The sequence below is a fragment of the Oncorhynchus nerka genome, unplaced genomic scaffold (assembly GCF_034236695.1).
Source record: "Oncorhynchus nerka isolate Pitt River unplaced genomic scaffold, Oner_Uvic_2.0 unplaced_scaffold_1549, whole genome shotgun sequence".
Lineage (NCBI taxonomy): Eukaryota > Metazoa > Chordata > Actinopteri > Salmoniformes > Salmonidae > Oncorhynchus > Oncorhynchus nerka.
This window is the reverse complement of record NW_027039770.1, coordinates 25,065-41,928: the sequence shown is the minus strand read 5'-3', so window position 1 is coordinate 41,928 and position 16,864 is coordinate 25,065. Positions and strand designations below refer to the sequence as shown.

The following is a 16,864-nucleotide window of genomic DNA, read 5'->3' as shown; positions in this document are numbered from 1 at the left end:
CAACAGGACAACGGTCCTAAGGACACAGCCTAGACAATGCAGGTGTGGCTTTGGGACAAGTCTCTGAATGTCCTTGAGTGGCCCAGCCAGAGCGCAGACTTGAACCCGACCGAATATCAAAATTGCTGTGCAACGATGCTCCCCATCCAACCTGACAGAGCTTGAAAGGCTCTGCAGAGAAGAATCTGAGAAACTCCCCAAATACGGATGTGCCAAGCTTGCAGCGTCACACCCAAGAATGTGCCAAGCTTGTAGCGTCACACCCAAGAAGACTCAAAGCTATAGTCGGTGCCAAAGGTGCTTCAACAAAGTACTGAGTAAAGGGTCTGAATACTCATGTAAATGTGATATTTCTACATTAGCAAAAATGTCTAAAAACCTGTTTTTTTTTTGTCATTATGGGGTATTGTGTGTAGATTGATGAGGGGGGAAAACTATTTCATCCATTTTATAATAAGGCTGTAACGTAACAAAATGTGGAAAAGGTCAAGAGGTCTGAATACTATCTGAATGCACTGTAACTACTGTGTGTACACAGACAGAACATTGCCAATGGAACTTGATTTGAGCTGATTTATTCCATAAGAAAAATACTTTACCAGTTAAGTGACGACACACATCCTGTTTGTAACCTTGTTTCTTGTGTTTGTCCCCCAGGAGATTGATGAACAGGGCCTGCCCTAAAGGCACACTGCTCAACGCATGAACCAGGCGAGGACTTGTTCATCTGTCTGACACACAGAGCCTTACCCACACACTGTTTGATATGTACCCCTACACCCACCACGAATCCATCCAGCTGTACCCACTGTACCCCAACTGATCTGGTCTAATCTCTTACCCCTACTCCTCCTTGTACTGTGGCAGACTCCCGTCTCCCTCTCTCCCTCTCTTTCCTCTACTCTAATGTGTTATATTTAGCCACCGCCTATAAAAGTGATGATAATTTCCCCTCTCTTGAGGTGGTGGGTCGGAGATGCTGCCTTCTTTTGTGAGCTCTCCCATGCATTGAGAGCTGTGCAAGTGTTAAAACACCTCTTCTCTAATCCATCCCTCTATCCTCACCCTACCTCATCGTCGCTCTGACTAGAGCTGGAACAATAAGCCGAAAATTACAGACGCTGACATTGCCTTGCTCTTATCGAAGCATTTTGCTGATGTTGGTAATTTTCTGTGATTTTGCTGCAAAATGTTCTTGTTCTAAAAATCAGGTCAGTTAGGATCACCACTTTATTTTAAGAATGTGAAATGTCAGAATAATAGTAGAGAGAATTATTTATTTCAGCTTTTATTTCTTTCATCACATTCCTAGAGGGTCAGAAGTTTACATACACTAAACTAGTATTTGGTAGCATTGCCTTTAAATTGTTTAACTTGGGTCAATCGTTTCAGTTGGCCTTCCACAAGCTTCCCACAGTAAGTTGGGTGAATTTTTGGCCATTCCTCCTGACAGCGCTGGTGTAACTGAGTCAGGTTTGTAGGCCTCCTTGCTCGCACACACTTTTTCAGTTCTGCCCACAAATGTTCTATAGGATGAGGTCAGGGCTTTGTGATGGCCACTCTCTAATACCTTGACTTTGTTGTTCTTAAGCCATTTTGCCACAACTTTGGAAGTATGCTTGGGGTCATTGTTCATTTGGAAGACCCATTTGCGACCATGCTTTAGCTTCCTGACTGATTTCTTGAGATGTTTCTTCAATATATCCACATAATTTTCCTACCTCATGATGCCATCTATTTTGGGAAGTGCACCAGTCCTTCCTGCAGCAAAGCACCCCCACAACCTGATCCTGCCACCCCCGTGCTTCACTGTTGGGATGGTGTTCTTCGGGTTGCAAGCCTCTCCCTTTTTCCTCCAAACGATGGTCATAATGGACAAACAGTTCTATTTTTGTTTCATCAGACCAGAGGACATTTCTCCAAAAAGTACAATCTTTGTCCCCATGTGCAGTTGCAAACCGTAGTCTGGCTTTTTTATAGCGGTTTTGGAGCAGTGGCTTCTTCCTTGCTGAGTGGCCTTTCAGCTTATGTCGATATAGGACTCGTTTCACTGTGAATATAGATACTTTTGTACCTGTTTCCTCCAGCATCTTCACAAGGTCCTTTGCTGTTGCTTTGGGATTGATTTGCACTTTTCGCACCAAAGTACGTTCATCTCTAGGAGACAGAACGCGTCTCCTCCCTGAGCGGTATGATGGCTGCGTGGTCCAATGGTGTTTATACTTGGGTACTATTCTTTGTACAGATGAAAGTGATACCTTCAGGCATTTGGAAATTTCACATTAAGGTGCGTTACTGTAACCGACTGGACTGGAGTATGGACTCCTTCATCTTTCAATCACCCATGTGGGTATATGCTCCTAAAAACCAATGAGGAGATGGGAGAGGAGGGACTTGTAGCATGTCAGGCGTCTAAAAACGCAGACACTCGTTGACCCACACAGAAGCAGTTTGGATGAAATAATTGATTAACATGTATGTGTACATTTATTTTGCAACTCTCGCGCATGCAACACAGGCTATTTCACAGCAGTTTAGATGGTACAATGATTCTCTAAACTATATACTTGCTTAAGCTAACTGTTAGAGTTTTTGGGGCGGCAGGTAGCGTATTGGACAGAGCTTTGGGCCAGTAGCCGAAAGGTTGCTAGATCGAATCCCTGAGCTGCAAGGTCAAAATCTTTCGTTCTGCCCCAAGTCAGTTAACACACTGTTCCTAGGCCATCATTGTAACTGACTTGCCAAGTTAAATAAAGATTAAATAAATAAATAAATGTAAAAGGAAATAGTATTTTAGCAACCAAGAAGTGGCGGTGGAATTTCTACATCTTTACAAGATTGTCTCAAAGACCCATTAAATGTAACAATAACTTGAATCTATAAAACCTCAAATAATATGGAGTTTCTCATCAATGTCCCTGAACACTCAACACTTTATCTATGGGGTCATCAGAGTGGTGTGCGCGCAAGGAAGGGTTAAGCAAGTTCGTGTCTCTTGTTTGACATTCATCTAGTTAAGTTTCATAACCATCTCTCTGGCTACTGTCCCATTCTGTCTGTCTACACTGTCTGATTCGACCTGGGTCATTCTAGAATATTTGTAGTTTTAATGTATTCGTATACTTTAATATCTGAATGTCATTTGTACACCCAATTCGGCAGTTTTTTGTACAGTGTGGTTCAGATAATAAAAACATTATCTCTACCCTGGTCTCCTCCCCCCCACACACACACACCTGCAGCTTGTCTCTGTATGGCCCCATGGCAGCCTATGTTAACTCCCACGGTCCATGAGACCCTGACTGTCTACAAAGCCAGCAACCTGGTCCGCAGGCCGTCTACGCTCCACAGCTGGTTTCCAGGGTAACCCCTCTCTATACATGCCTCACACACATACATTCCCTCGCTCTCACACATTTAGATGTACACTAACCCATTCCCCACACTATAGAAACTCACCCACAGGCTTACACTCACAAATTATATTCTCAAGTGACACACATGTCCAAGGCCCTTGGGCTCCCCTGGGTTCTCAGTGATTTTGTTATGTTACGTAAGGAATCTTCAACCAAAGCCACTCGTCAGTCCTCAGCGCGCCTGTGTTTGCCTCCTGTAATAATGACAGCAATAACTTCCTCCACTTATCCTCCCCATGGGCTGGCACTGGTCAAGATGAGTCTTATTCAAGTCCTCTGTGGGGAGCTATGGAGGAGGAAGAAACCTCTCTGCCACACTGCTCTTCTGGTGAAGCGTGTTATTACAGCCTGTTGTTCTGAGTAGACATGTTGTGGAGAGAGCAACAGACACACAACATGACAGATTTAGGCTGTTTATTGGTGTCTTTCATCTGTTAATTGCAAGTGCTTCTTTGTGATAATTGTTATTCAAATGGTATGTTGTTGCCAGGAAGAGAACCCTGAGAAACGTCCAAATTGAACAGGTGTCAGATGGGAGTGGAGTGGTTTGTCTGTGTGCCTTCCCTCCTTTGCCTGGCCTGCCGCCATTCCTACGTGACAGCCAGTAAGGGCTTTACTCTGAGGAGAAAATGGAGAGGTGATGAGAGAGGGCATTGTATTGAATAGACACAGTCTGTGCTCTTTCTCTATGTAATATCTGTGCATGAGAGCATCAGAAAGTCCCAGGCCTCTATTAGCAATGCTGTCTGGTATGCCATATACTGTGTGATGAGGGGAATTGGAAGACTAGGTTATTCGTTTCTGTGTCAGATGCCTTATGTCAACAATAAGAAGTGAGGCATGCTGCACAAATCCCTAAGGACTGATGGAAGTTATTTCTACCTCTCTCGCTCACTCCTCCCCCCTCCCTCAGGTATGCCTGGACGATCGCTCAGTGTCAGATCTGTGGCTCCCACATGGGCTGGAAGTTCACGGCCACCAAGACGGACTTGTCCCCTCCTCGTTTCTGGGGCCTGACCCGCTCAGCAATGCTGCTCCGCATCCCCCAGACAGGTGGCCAGGAGGGGGACGAGGGCTCCCGCCTGGTTTGCCTGTGGCAACATGAGGACCTCCCTGCCACCCATGTCGCCAACACACCCTGTCCACTGGCGAGCGCCTCTCCTTAGTACTCGGTGTCCCACCCAACCCCCGACAGCCATGGCAGCAAACCCCTCATATAAGGTCATCCTACCTTTAAATGTCACTTTCTAACACACACACACATACATAGAGAGAGAGAGGAGGAAGAGGATGGAGAGGTGTTTTGTTCCTGAGTGCAGTGACACTGGAGATGGAATGCGTTGCATATTGACAGATAGATATGGGGAATTGAGCAAGGTATTTATTCTGCAACACGGGCAAATCTTCCCCATAGCATGCTACTCTGGACTTGTCTGTACTGCCGTCTGTACTGCTCTCTCTATCTAGCTCCAATACTATCTGTCACAGACATGGCACGCACTAGTGCATTGCCATACTATCAACCTGCTCTAAACCATAGGTGTGACTTTGCATGCAGTATCCAGCTAGGTGTGTATAGGGTTATAGACTCCGATCAAGAGGACCTTTGGTGCCCATAATCTCTAAACAAACAAATCAATAGAAAGCAACTTGGGATTCTGGTCACCGTTAGTTGTTGATGTGTTTCTCAGAGAACCTAATTTCAGCTGGATTGGTTCATGGAGAGATAGACCATGTAAAATCCAGGATTAGAGGGGGTTTGTATATGTGAAAGTATGCTGCTTTTACAAGGATGTATCATGCCTTTGTTTCATGTGCCAGATGTTTTGATCAGTCGGTCAAGAAGGTCATGTGGTCTGATGAGACAAAAATAGAGCTTTTTGGTCTAAACTCCATTCGCCGTGTTTGGAGGAAGAAGAAGGATGAGTACAACCCCAAGAACACCATCCCAACCGTGAAGCATGGAGGTGGAAACATCATTCTTTGGGGATGCTTTTCTGCAAAGGGGACAGGACGACTGCACCGTATTGAGGGGAGGATGGATGGGGCCATGTATCGCGAGATCCTGGCCAACAACCTCCTTCCCTCAGTAAGAGCATTGAAGATGGGTCGTGGCTGGGTCTTCCAGCATGACAACGACCCGAAACACACAGCCAGGGCAACTAAGAAGTGGCCTCCGTAAGAAGCATCTCAAGGTCCTGGAGTGGCCTAGCCAGTCTCCAGACCTGAACCCAATAGAACATCTTTGGAGGGAGCTGAAAGTCCGTATTGCCCAGCGACAGCCCCGAAACCTGAAGGATCTGGAGAATGTCTCTATGGAGGAGTGGGCCAAAATCCCTGCTGCGGTGTGTGCAAACCTGGTCAAGAACTACAGGAAACGTATGATCTCTGTAATTGCAAACAAAGGTTTCTGTACCAAATATTAACTTCTGCTTTTCTGATGTATCAAATACTTATGTCATGCAATAAAATGCTAATGAATTACTTAAAAATCATACAATGTGATTTTCTGGATTTTTGTTTTAGATTCCATCTCTCACAGTTGAAATGTACCCATGATCAAAAATTACAGACCTCTACATGCTTTGTAAGTAGGAAAACCTGCAAAATCTGCAGTGTATCAAATATTTGTTCTCCCCACTGTTTGTAGTATACATGTAGAGATACTCATTTCTATTTTGTAACTGATGGAGGCCCATTTAACTGCAAGACACTGTGCCTCTGAAGTACCTCTGGTTAGTGAAGACTAGAGTTGGCTTGGTGCCGGGTGTAGACTTGAGGAAAGCAGGGCCCAAGGCAGTGGATCCAGAGAATCTGTCAGTCACCATGGTTCTGTGTGTGATGTTGATAGCTGGATGGAGTGCCTATGGTCCAAATCAATGTCTTGTTTGTTTGTTATATCAGTGAGCCACACAATTAAATGGGGCATTGTATTAATGAAACCGTCTTTGTTAAAAATGGCAACATCATAACGCAAGTTACCTGAATAACTATATTTTTGTTTATATCCATATATTTCCTTTAAGTTAAGAATTGAATTCCTTGTCGATGTACAAGGTTATTTTGGTTCATGTTTGTAAAAAATGGTATCTTAAGTAACCAGTCAGTTATGGAATTTCTGGTCTGATATACAGTTGAAGTCAGAAGTTTACATGCACTTAGGATGGAGTCATTAAAACCACTCCACAAATTTCTTGTTAACAAACTATATTTTTGGCAAGTCGGTTAGGACATCTACTTTGTGCATGACACAAGTAATTTTTCCAATAATTGTTTACAGACAGATTATTTCACTTATCATTCACTGTATCACAATTCCAGTGGGTCAGAAGTTTACATACACGAAGTTGACTGTGCTGCTTGGAAAATTCTTGGGAAATTATGTCATAGCTTTAGAAGCTTCTGATAGGCTAATTGACATTATTTGAGTCAATTGGAGGTGTAACTGTAGATCTATTTCAAGGCCTACCTTCAAACACAGTTCCTCTTTGCTTGACATCATGGGAATGTCAAGCAAAAATTTGATTTGATTTGAAATCAGCCAAGACCTCAAATAATTGTAGACCACAAGCCTGGTTCATCATTGGGAGCAATTTCCAAATGCCTGAAGACACCACGTTCATCTATACAAACAATAGTACGAAAGTATGAACACCAGACTACGGTTTGCAACTACACATGGGGACAAAGATTGTACTTTTAGGAGAAATGTCCTCTGGTCTGATGAAACAAAAATAGAACTATTTGTCCATAATGACCATCGTTATGTTTGGAGGAAAAAGGGGGATGCTTGCAAGCCGAAGAACACCATCCCAACCGTGAAGCACGGGGGTGGCAGCATCATGTTGTGGGGGTGCTTTGCTGCAGGAGGGACTGGTGCACTTCCCAAAAAAGATGGGATCCCGAGGGAGGAAAATTATGTGGATATATTTAAACAACATCTCAAGATATTAGTTAGGAAGCTAAAGCTTGGTCGCAAATGTGTCTTCCAAATGGACAATGACCCCAAGCATACTTCCAAAGTTGTGGCAAAATGGCTTAAGGACAACAAAGTCAATGTATTGGAGTGGCCATCACAAAGCCCTGACCTCAATCCCATAGACAATTTGTGGGCAGAACTGAAAAAGCGTGTGCGAGCAAGGAGGCCTACTAACCTGACCCAGTTACACCAGCTCTGTCAGGAGGAATGGGCCAAAATTCACCCAACTTATTGTGGGAAGTTTGTGGAAGGCTACCCAAAACGTTTGACTCAAGTTAAACAATTTAAAGGCAATGCTACCAAATACTAATTGAGTGTATGTAAACTTCTGACCCACTGGGAATGTGATGAAAGAAATAAAAGCTGAAAGAAATAATTCTCTACTATTATTCTGACATTTCACATTCTTAAAATAAATTGGTGATCCTAACTGACCTAAGACAGGGAATTTTTACTCTGATTAAATGTGAAATGTGAAAAACTGAGTTTAAATTTATTTGGCTAAGGTGTATGTAAACTTCCGACTTCAACTGTATCTGTGATGTAGAATCTCAACACTCTTGCCTCTCCCATAGCCATGTAGTTCAATTTTTTAACAATGTAAAACAGGATTGATTTGTTCAGCTCAATTATCACCATTTTTCGCAAAGTAATTCTACGCAGTAAGAAATGTTCTTCAATACAATTGAGATTGTATTTTTTCATGATTGTTATAATTCTTAAAAATGTATTTGGTATACCAGTAGGTAACACTTCAGATGAGACAAATGCCATTGAAGAAGAACCTTGGATTAGTGGAAATAGAAAACAAGTATAAAAGGAGCCCCAGATGCCTTGGTACGAAAAAGGTTTAGAAACTGTGATCTACTGTGTAAAATCAGAGCGTAGTACAGTACTACAGTCAGCACTAGGCGTACAGAGGCCCATTATCAGTAACCATCACTCCTGTGTTCCAATGGCACGTTGTGTTAGCAAATCCAAGTTTATCATTTTAAAAGGCTAATTGATCATTAGAAAAGGCTTTTGTAATTGTTAGCACAGCTGAAAACTGTTGTTCTGATTAAAGAATCAATAAAACTGTCCTTCTTTAGACTAGTTGAGTATCTGGAGCATCAGCATTTGTGGGTTCGATTACAGGCTCAAAATGGCTAGAAAAAATAACTTTCTTCTATAACTTGTCAGTCTATTCTTGTTCTGAAAAATTAAGGCTATTCAATGTGAGAAATGTAACCAGAATAGAAACAGGAGTGGGAGGCCCCGGTGCACAACTGAGCAAGAGGACAAGTACATTAGTGTAAGTTTGAGAAACAGACTCTCACAAGTCCTCAACTGGCAACTTCATTAAATAGTACCCGCAAAACACCATTCTCAACGTCAACAGTGAAGACGTGACTCCGGGATGCTGGCCTTCTAGGCAGAGTTGCAAAGAAACAGCCATATCGCAGCCCGGCCAATAAAAGTAAAATATTAAGATGGGCAAAAGAACAGACACTGGACAGAGGAAGATTGGAAAGAAGTGTTATGGACAGACAAATCTTAAGTTTGAGGTGTTCAAATCACAAAGAAAAACATTCGTGAGACGCAGAAACATTGAAAAGATGCTGGAAGAGTGCTTGATGCCATCTGTCAAGCATGGTGGAGGCAATGTGATGGTCTGGGGGTGCTTTTGTGGTGGTAAAGTGAGATTTGTACAGGGTAAAAGGGATCTTGAAGAAGGAAGGCTATCACTCCATTTTGCAATACCATGCCATACCATGTGGACGGCGCTAATTGGAGCCAATTTCCTCCAACAGGACAGTGACCTAAAGCACAGCTCCAAACTATGTTTCTTCCCTAACTTTTAGGGAAGAAGCAGTCAGCTGTTATTCTGTCTATAATGGCCAGCACATTCACCAGATCTCAATCCTATTGAGCTGTTGTGGAAGCACCTTGACCGTATGGTACGTAAGAAGTGCCCATCAATCCAACTTGGGAGGTGCTTCAAGAAGCATGCAGTGAAATCTCTTCAGATTATCTCAACAAATTGACAACTAGAATGCCAAAGGTCTGCAGGTCTTTAATTGCTGCAAATGGAGGATTCTTTGACGAAAGGACACAATTATTATTTCATTTAAAAATCATTATTTATATAACCTTGTCAATGTCTGGACTATATTTCCTATTCATTTTGCAACTCATTTCATGTATGTTTTCATGGAAAACAAGGACATTTCTAAGTGACCCCAAACTTTTGAACGGTAGTGTACATCAGTGTGACCCGCTGTTCCGTTGGCGGTAACATCTGTGACAATTAGCTACAAATACATCTTGACATGTCAATATGCCTCAATGCGTACTGTGTGTATGTGTGCGTGCGTGTGGTGTGTGTATCTACATGTATTAAGGAAATTGCTGTCCTTTTGTATTTGTTTGTGTCCTCAGTGGCAGCCCCAGGTGACCGATTGCTTAAGGTCAATACAGTGTAAGGGCCAATATCCATCACCATGGGGGATGAGTAATAGAACCATGTCTCACAGGGCTGGTGAACACATTATTATTCTTCCATTTTTATTCAGCAGCCATATTACCCTGCATCCCAGTGCTGGCTTGCCTCTGAATTTATGCTGGGTTGGGCTAGATGGGAGACCAGATGCTGCAAGAAGTGGTGTTGGAGGGCCGATAGGAGGCAAACTGTTTTTTATCCTCCTAATCAGGGACTAATTCAGACCTGGAACACCAGGTGAGTGCTATTAATTACCAGGTAGAAACAAAAAACGGAAGTGTTTCGGCTCTCCAGGACCGGAATTGGGCAGCACTGTGTGTAGTCTGACACACTAATGCCCCTGAATGTTTTCAGTGTTCTACTGTAGCTCAAATTAAAGTAAGGAGCATACTTGTTTGTTCTTTGGCATATGTGGAGGTGCACATGTTCCTGCAGTCCATCTCAGCAGAATCAGCAGGGCTTTTAGAAGCTAGTAGACACTCTTCTCACTTCACTGTTGTAACCAACAAAGGAACACCAGGCACTCCTCGGACAGAAACAACAGCTATAGAGAGATGCAGCATGTATGAAAAACCTTTTGACAGAATGGGGTAAAAGTGAAAAAGAGTGAAAATGGAAAGGTGGGAAGAAAAGGGGTGGCAGGAATCCACTCTGTACCGAGTATCCATACGTCATTTCCAGTAATTGGTGAGCATTTGAGTGGACTTGACTTGTGTGTCTGCGCTGTGTGTTGTAGGCATACAGGTACACGTGCAACACGGTGTGCTGGCTTGGTCAGTGCTTTCCTGGTAGCCTCCTGTTGCTGGCCCAGCGAGGGGCTAACCAGAGAGAGTGGATACTGGGTGTGTGACTGACCTCTGGGATATGTATTTAAAGTACTATTCTTCCTGCACTTTACTATTGATATTTTGGACAACTTTTTAATTCACTACATTCCTAAAGAAATAATGTACTTTTTACCCCATAAATGTTCCCTGACACACAAAAGTACTCGTTACAATTTGAATGCTTAGCAGGACAGGAAAATTGTCCAATTCACACACTTTTGAAGAGAACATCCCTGCTCATTCATACTGCCTCTGATCTGGTGGACTAAACACACATGCTTTGTTTGAGTGTTGGAGTGTGCCCGTGGCTATCCGTAAATTGAAATAGAAGAGTGTGTCATCTGGTTTGCTTACTATAAGGAATTTGAAATTATTTATACTTTTGATACATAAGTATATTTTAGAAATTACATTTACTTTTGATACTTAAGTATATTTAAAACAAAATACTTTAACTTTTACTCAAGTAGTATTTTAAAGGGATTTTACTTGAGTGATTTTCTATTAAGTTATCTTTACTTTGACTTTTTATTTTTTATTTTTTATTTATTTCACCTTTATTTAACCAGGTAGGCAAGTTGAGAACAAGTTCTCATTTACAATTGCGACCTGGCCAAGATAAAGCAAAGCAGTTCGACACATACAACGACACAGAGTTACACATGGAGTAAAACAAACATACAGTCAATAATACAGTAAAAAAAAACAAGTCTATATACAATGTGAGCAAATTAGGTGAGAAGGGAGGTAAAGGCAAAGAAGGCCATGGTGGCAAAGTAAATACAATATAGCAAGTAAAACACTGGAATGGTAGTTTTGCAATGGAAGAATGTGCAAAGTAGAAATAAAAATAATGGGGTGCAAAGGAGCAACATAAATTAATTAATTAAATACAGTTGGGAAAGAGGTAGTTGTTTGGGCTAAATTATAGGTGGGCTATGTACAGGTGCAGTAATCTGTAAGATGCTCTGACAGTTGGTGCTTAAAGCTAGTGAGGGAGATAAGTGTTTCCAATTTAAGAGATTTTTGTAGTTCGTTCCAGTCATTGGCAGCAGAGAACTGGAAGGAGAGGCGGCCAAAGAAAGAATTGGTTTTGGGGGTGACTAGAGAGATATACCTGCTGGAGCGTGTGCTACAGGTGGGAGATGCTATGGTGATCAGCGAGCTGAGATAAGGGGGGACTTTACCTAGCAGGGTCTTGTAGATGACATGGAGCCAGTGGTTTTGGCGATGAGTATGAAGCGAGGGCCAGCCAACGAGAGCGTACAGGTCTCAATGGTGGGTAGTGTATGGGGCTTTGGTGACAAAACGGATTGCACTGTGATAGACTGCATCCAATTTGTTGAGTAGGGTATTGGAGGCTATTTTGTAAATGACATCGCCAAAGTCGAGGATTGGTAGGATGGTCAATTTTACAAGGGTATGTTTGGCAGCATGAGTGAAGGATGCTTTGTTGCGAAATAGGAAGCCAATTCTAGATTTAACGTTGGATTGGTGTCTAACCAGACACCTAAGTATTTGTAGTTGTCCACGTATTCTAAGTCAGAGCCGTCCAGAGTCGTGATGTTGGACAGGCGGGTAGGTGCAGGTAGCGATCGGTTGAAGAGCATGCATTTAGTTTTACTTGTATTTAAGAGCAATTGGAGGCCACGGAAGGAGAGTTGTGTGGCATTGAAGCTTGCCTGGAGGGTTGTTAACACAGTGTCCAAAGAAGGGCCGGAAGTATACAGAATGGTGTCGTCTGCGTAGAGGTGGATCAGAGACTCACCAGCAGCAAGAGCGACCTCATTGATGTATACAGAGAAGAGAGTCGGTCCAAGAATTGAACCCTGTGGCACCCCCATAGAGACTGCCAGAGGTCCGGACAGCAGACCCTCCGATTTGACACACTGAACCCTATCAGAGAAGTAGTTGGTGAACCAGGCGAGGCAATCATTTGAGAAACCAAGGCTGTCGAGTCTGCCGATGAGGATGTAGTGGTTGACAGAGTCGAAAGCCTTGGCCAGATCAATGAATACGGCTGCACAGTAATGTTTCTTATCGATGGCGGTTAAGATATCGTTTAGGACCTTGAGCGTGGCTGAGGTGCACCCATGACCAGCTCTGAAACCAGATTGCATAGCAGAGAAGGTATGGTGAGATTCGAAATGGTCGGTAATCTGTTTGTTGACTTGGCTTTCGAAGACCTTAGAAAGGCATGGTAGGATAGATATAGGTCTGTAGCAGTTTGGGTCAAGAGTGTCCCCCCCTTTGAAGAGGGGGATGACCGCAGCTGCTTTCCAATCTTTGGGAATCTCAGACGACACGAAAGAGAGGTTGAACAGGCTAGTAATAGGGGTGGCAACAATTTCGGCAGATAATTTTAGAAAGAAAGGGTCCAGATTGTCTAGCCCGGCTGATTTGTAGGGGTCCAGATTTTTCAGCTCTTTCAGAACTTCAGCTGAATGGATTTGGGAGAAGGAGAAATGGGGAAGGCTTGGGCGGGTTGCTTTTGGGGGTGCAGTGCTGTTGACCGGGGTAGGAGTAGCCAGGTGGAAAGCATGGCCAGCCGTAGAAAAATGCTTATTGAAATTCTCAATTATGGTGGATTTATCAGTGGTGACAGTGTTTCCTATCTTCAGTGCAGTGGGCAGCTGGGAGGAGGTGTTCTTATTCTCCATGGACTTTACAGTGTCCCAGAACTTTTTGAGTTAGTGTTGCAGGAAGCAAATTTCTGCTTGAAAAGCTAGCCTTGGCTTTTCTAACTGCCTGTGTATAACGGTTTCTAGCTTCCTGAACAGCTGCATATCACGGGGGCTGTTCGATGCTAATGCAGAACGCCATAGGATGTTTTTGTGTTGGTTAAGGGCAGTCAGGTCTGGGGAGAACCAAGGGCTATATCTGTTCCTGGTTCTAAATTTCTTGAACGGGGCATGTTTATTTAAGATTGTTAGGAAGGCATTTTAAAAAAATATCCAGGCATCCTCTACTGACGGGATGAGATCAATATCCTTCCAGGATACCCCGGCCAGGTCGATTAGAAAGGCCTGCTCGCTGAAGTGTTTCAAGGAGCGTTTTACAGTGATGAGTGGAGGTCGTTTGACCGCTGACCCATTACGGATGCAGGCAATGAGGCAGTGATCGCTGAGATCTTGGTTGAAGACAGCAGAGGTGTATTTAGAGGGGAAGTTGGTTAGGATGATATCTATGAGGGTGCCTGTGTTTAAGGCTTTGGGGGGGGGGTACCTGGTAGGTTCATTGATAATTTGTGTGAGATTGAGGGCATCAAGTTTAGATTGTAGGATGGCTGGGGTGTTAAGCATGTTCCAGTTTAGGTCGCCTAGCAGCACGAGCTCTGAAGATAGATGGGGGCAATCAGTTCACATATGGTGTCCAGAGCACATCTGGGGGCAGAGGGTGGTCTATAGCAGGCGGCAACGGTGAGAGACTTGTTTTTAGAGAGGTGGATTTTTAAAAGTAGAAGTTCAAATTGTTTGGGTACAGACCTGGATAGTAGGACAGAACTCTGCAGGCTATCTTTGCAGTAGATTGCAACACCGCCCCCTTTGGCAGTTCTATCTTGTCTGAAAATGTTGTAGTTTGGAATTAAAATTTCTGAATTTTTGGTGGTCTTCCTAAGCCAGGATTCAGACACAGCTAGAACATCCGGGTTGGCAGAGTGTGCTAAAGCAGTGAATAGAACAAACTTAGGGAGGAGGCTTCTAATGTTAACATGCATGAAACCAAGGCTATTACGGTTACAGAAGTCATCAAAAGAGAGCGCCTGGGACTTAAATATGACAATTGGTCACTTTTTTTTTACCACTGTCTGCTACTGTAACAGCCCCAGTGCCTGGCTTGTGTCTCTTTAGTCTTCCTGGCTGTGATTCTGGTCTGCATCACTTTTATCTTGCTCGGCTCTATCTTACCACTTAGCCAACTACTCTCATTTTATTCCATTGGCATGGCCATAATGAATGTAATCCAAGATACACTACATGACCAAAATTATGTGGACACCTGCTTGTTGAACTTCTCATTCCAAAATCATGGGTATTAATATGGAGTCGGTCCCCCTTTGCTTCTATAACAGCCTCCACTCTTCTGGGAAGGCTTTCCACTAGATGTTGGATTATTGCTGCAGGGACTTGCTTCCATTCAGCCACAAGAGCAGTAGTGAGGTCAGGCACTGATGTGTGGTGATTAGGCCTTGCTCGCAGTCAGTGTTCCAATTCATCCCAAAGGTGTTCGATGGGGTTGAGGTCAGGTCTCTGTGCAGGCCAGTCAAGTTCTTCCACACCGATCTCGATAAACCATTTCTGTATGGACCTCACTTGGTGCACAGGGGCATTGTCATTTTGAAACAGGAAAAGGGCCTTCCCCAAACTGTTGCCACAATGTTGGAAGCACAGAATTGTCTAGAATGTCATTGTATGCTGTAGCATTAAGATTTCCCTTCTCTGGAACGAAGGGGCCTAGCCCGAACCATTATTCCTCATCCACCAAACTTTACAGTTGGCACTATTCATTCCGGCAGGTAGCGTTCTCCTGGCATCCGCCAAACCCAGATTTGTCTGTCGGACAGCCAGATGGTGAAACGTGATTAATCTCTCCAGAGAACACATTTCCACTGCTCCAGAGTCCAATGGGGGCGGGCTTTATATCACTCCAGCCGGTGCTTGGCATTGCGCATGGTGATCTTAGGCTTGTGTGCAACTGCTCAACCATGTAAACCCATTTCATGAAGCTCCCGACTAACAGTTGTTGGCTGACGTTGCTTCCTGGGGCAGTTTGAAACTCGGTAGTGAGTGTTGCAACCGAAGACAGACAATGATTTTTACGAGCTTCAGGACTCAGCGGTCCAGTTCTGTGACCTTGTGTGGCCTACAACTTCGCAGCTGAGCCGTTGTTCCTCCTAGACAATTCCACTTCACAATAACAGCACTTACAGTTGACCGGTGGCAGCTCTTACGGGCAGAAATCTGACGAACTGACTTGTTGGAAAGGTGGCATCCTATCACAGTGCCACGTTGAAAGTCACTGAGCTCTTCAGTAAGACCATTCTACCGCCACTATTTGTCTATGGAGATTGCATGGCTCTGTGCTCAATTTTATAGACCTGGCAGCAATGGGTGTGGCTGCAATAGCCAAATGGACTAATTTGAAGGGGTGTCCACATACTTTGGTGGCAGCGTAGCCTACTGGTTAGAGTGTTGGACTAGTAACCGAGCTGACAAGGTACAAATCTGTCATTCTGCCCCTGAACAAGGCAGTTAACCCACTGTTCCTAGGCCATCATTGAAAATAAGAATTTGTTCTTAACTGACTTGCCTAGTTAAATAAAGGTTAAAAAAATAAAATTAAATAAATACAATTTTAAAACAATATTAATTTTATCAGGGAGTCATACTGAGACCAAGGTCTCTTTTACAGATGAGCCCTGAATTACATAAATTACAGACATCAATATAAATACAAAATGTAAGCAGAAAGAAAAACACAGTCATAAAAAACAAACAGATGAATCAGTAATAAGATCCTCAATCAGCTTTCTGAATTGTCCTAGAGGCACCAGAACATCACATTTAACAACATTTTGAACATTGTTCCACAAATAAGGTGTAAGAAAAGTAAATGCTGATTTACCTAACTCATTAGTGACCAAAGGAGTTTCCGGAGTTAGCCATCCCTGAGACTGGGTGTGTTAAATCGTATGTTTAAAGTTTAGTAAAGATATTAGGTACAGTGGGACTTTTTGTAAAAGGGCTTTATAAATGAAAACATATCAATGTATCAACCTATGTGACATCATAGAAGACCAACCAACTTTCTGGTAGAGAATGCAGTGATGATCGGAACATCGACTGAATAATCTGCTTTCTACTATATTTCTATAGAAGAAGACCATTTTTATTCTCAGCTTCATAACAAACTCATCAATATGTTTTTCAAAAGAACACTTCATCTGTCAAAGTACATATGCTTAAATCATCAGAGTTTTATACACTCTAGAGAACAACATACAGTGCATTTGGAAAGTATTCAAACCCCTGACTTTTTCCAGATTTTTGTTACGTTACAGCCTTTATTCGAAAAGTGAATAAATTGTTTTTTTTCCCTCATCAATCCACACACAATATCCCATAATGACAGAGCAAAAACAGTTTCTTTAGAATACAAA

The 16,864-nt window shown here is 43.0% G+C and overlaps 1 long non-coding RNA gene across 1 annotated transcript in view; it reads left to right on the top strand.

Moving 5' to 3' along the window:
- LOC115139945 (uncharacterized) overlaps nucleotides 1–672 on the top strand; it is a 12,051-nt gene extending 11,379 nt beyond the window's left edge. The window contains exon 7 of the long non-coding RNA XR_010462650.1: nucleotides 658–672. This is a non-coding gene — a long non-coding RNA (uncharacterized LOC115139945). The remainder of the gene's footprint in view (nucleotides 1–657) is intronic.
- Nucleotides 673–16,864: the final 16,192 nt, after the last annotated feature.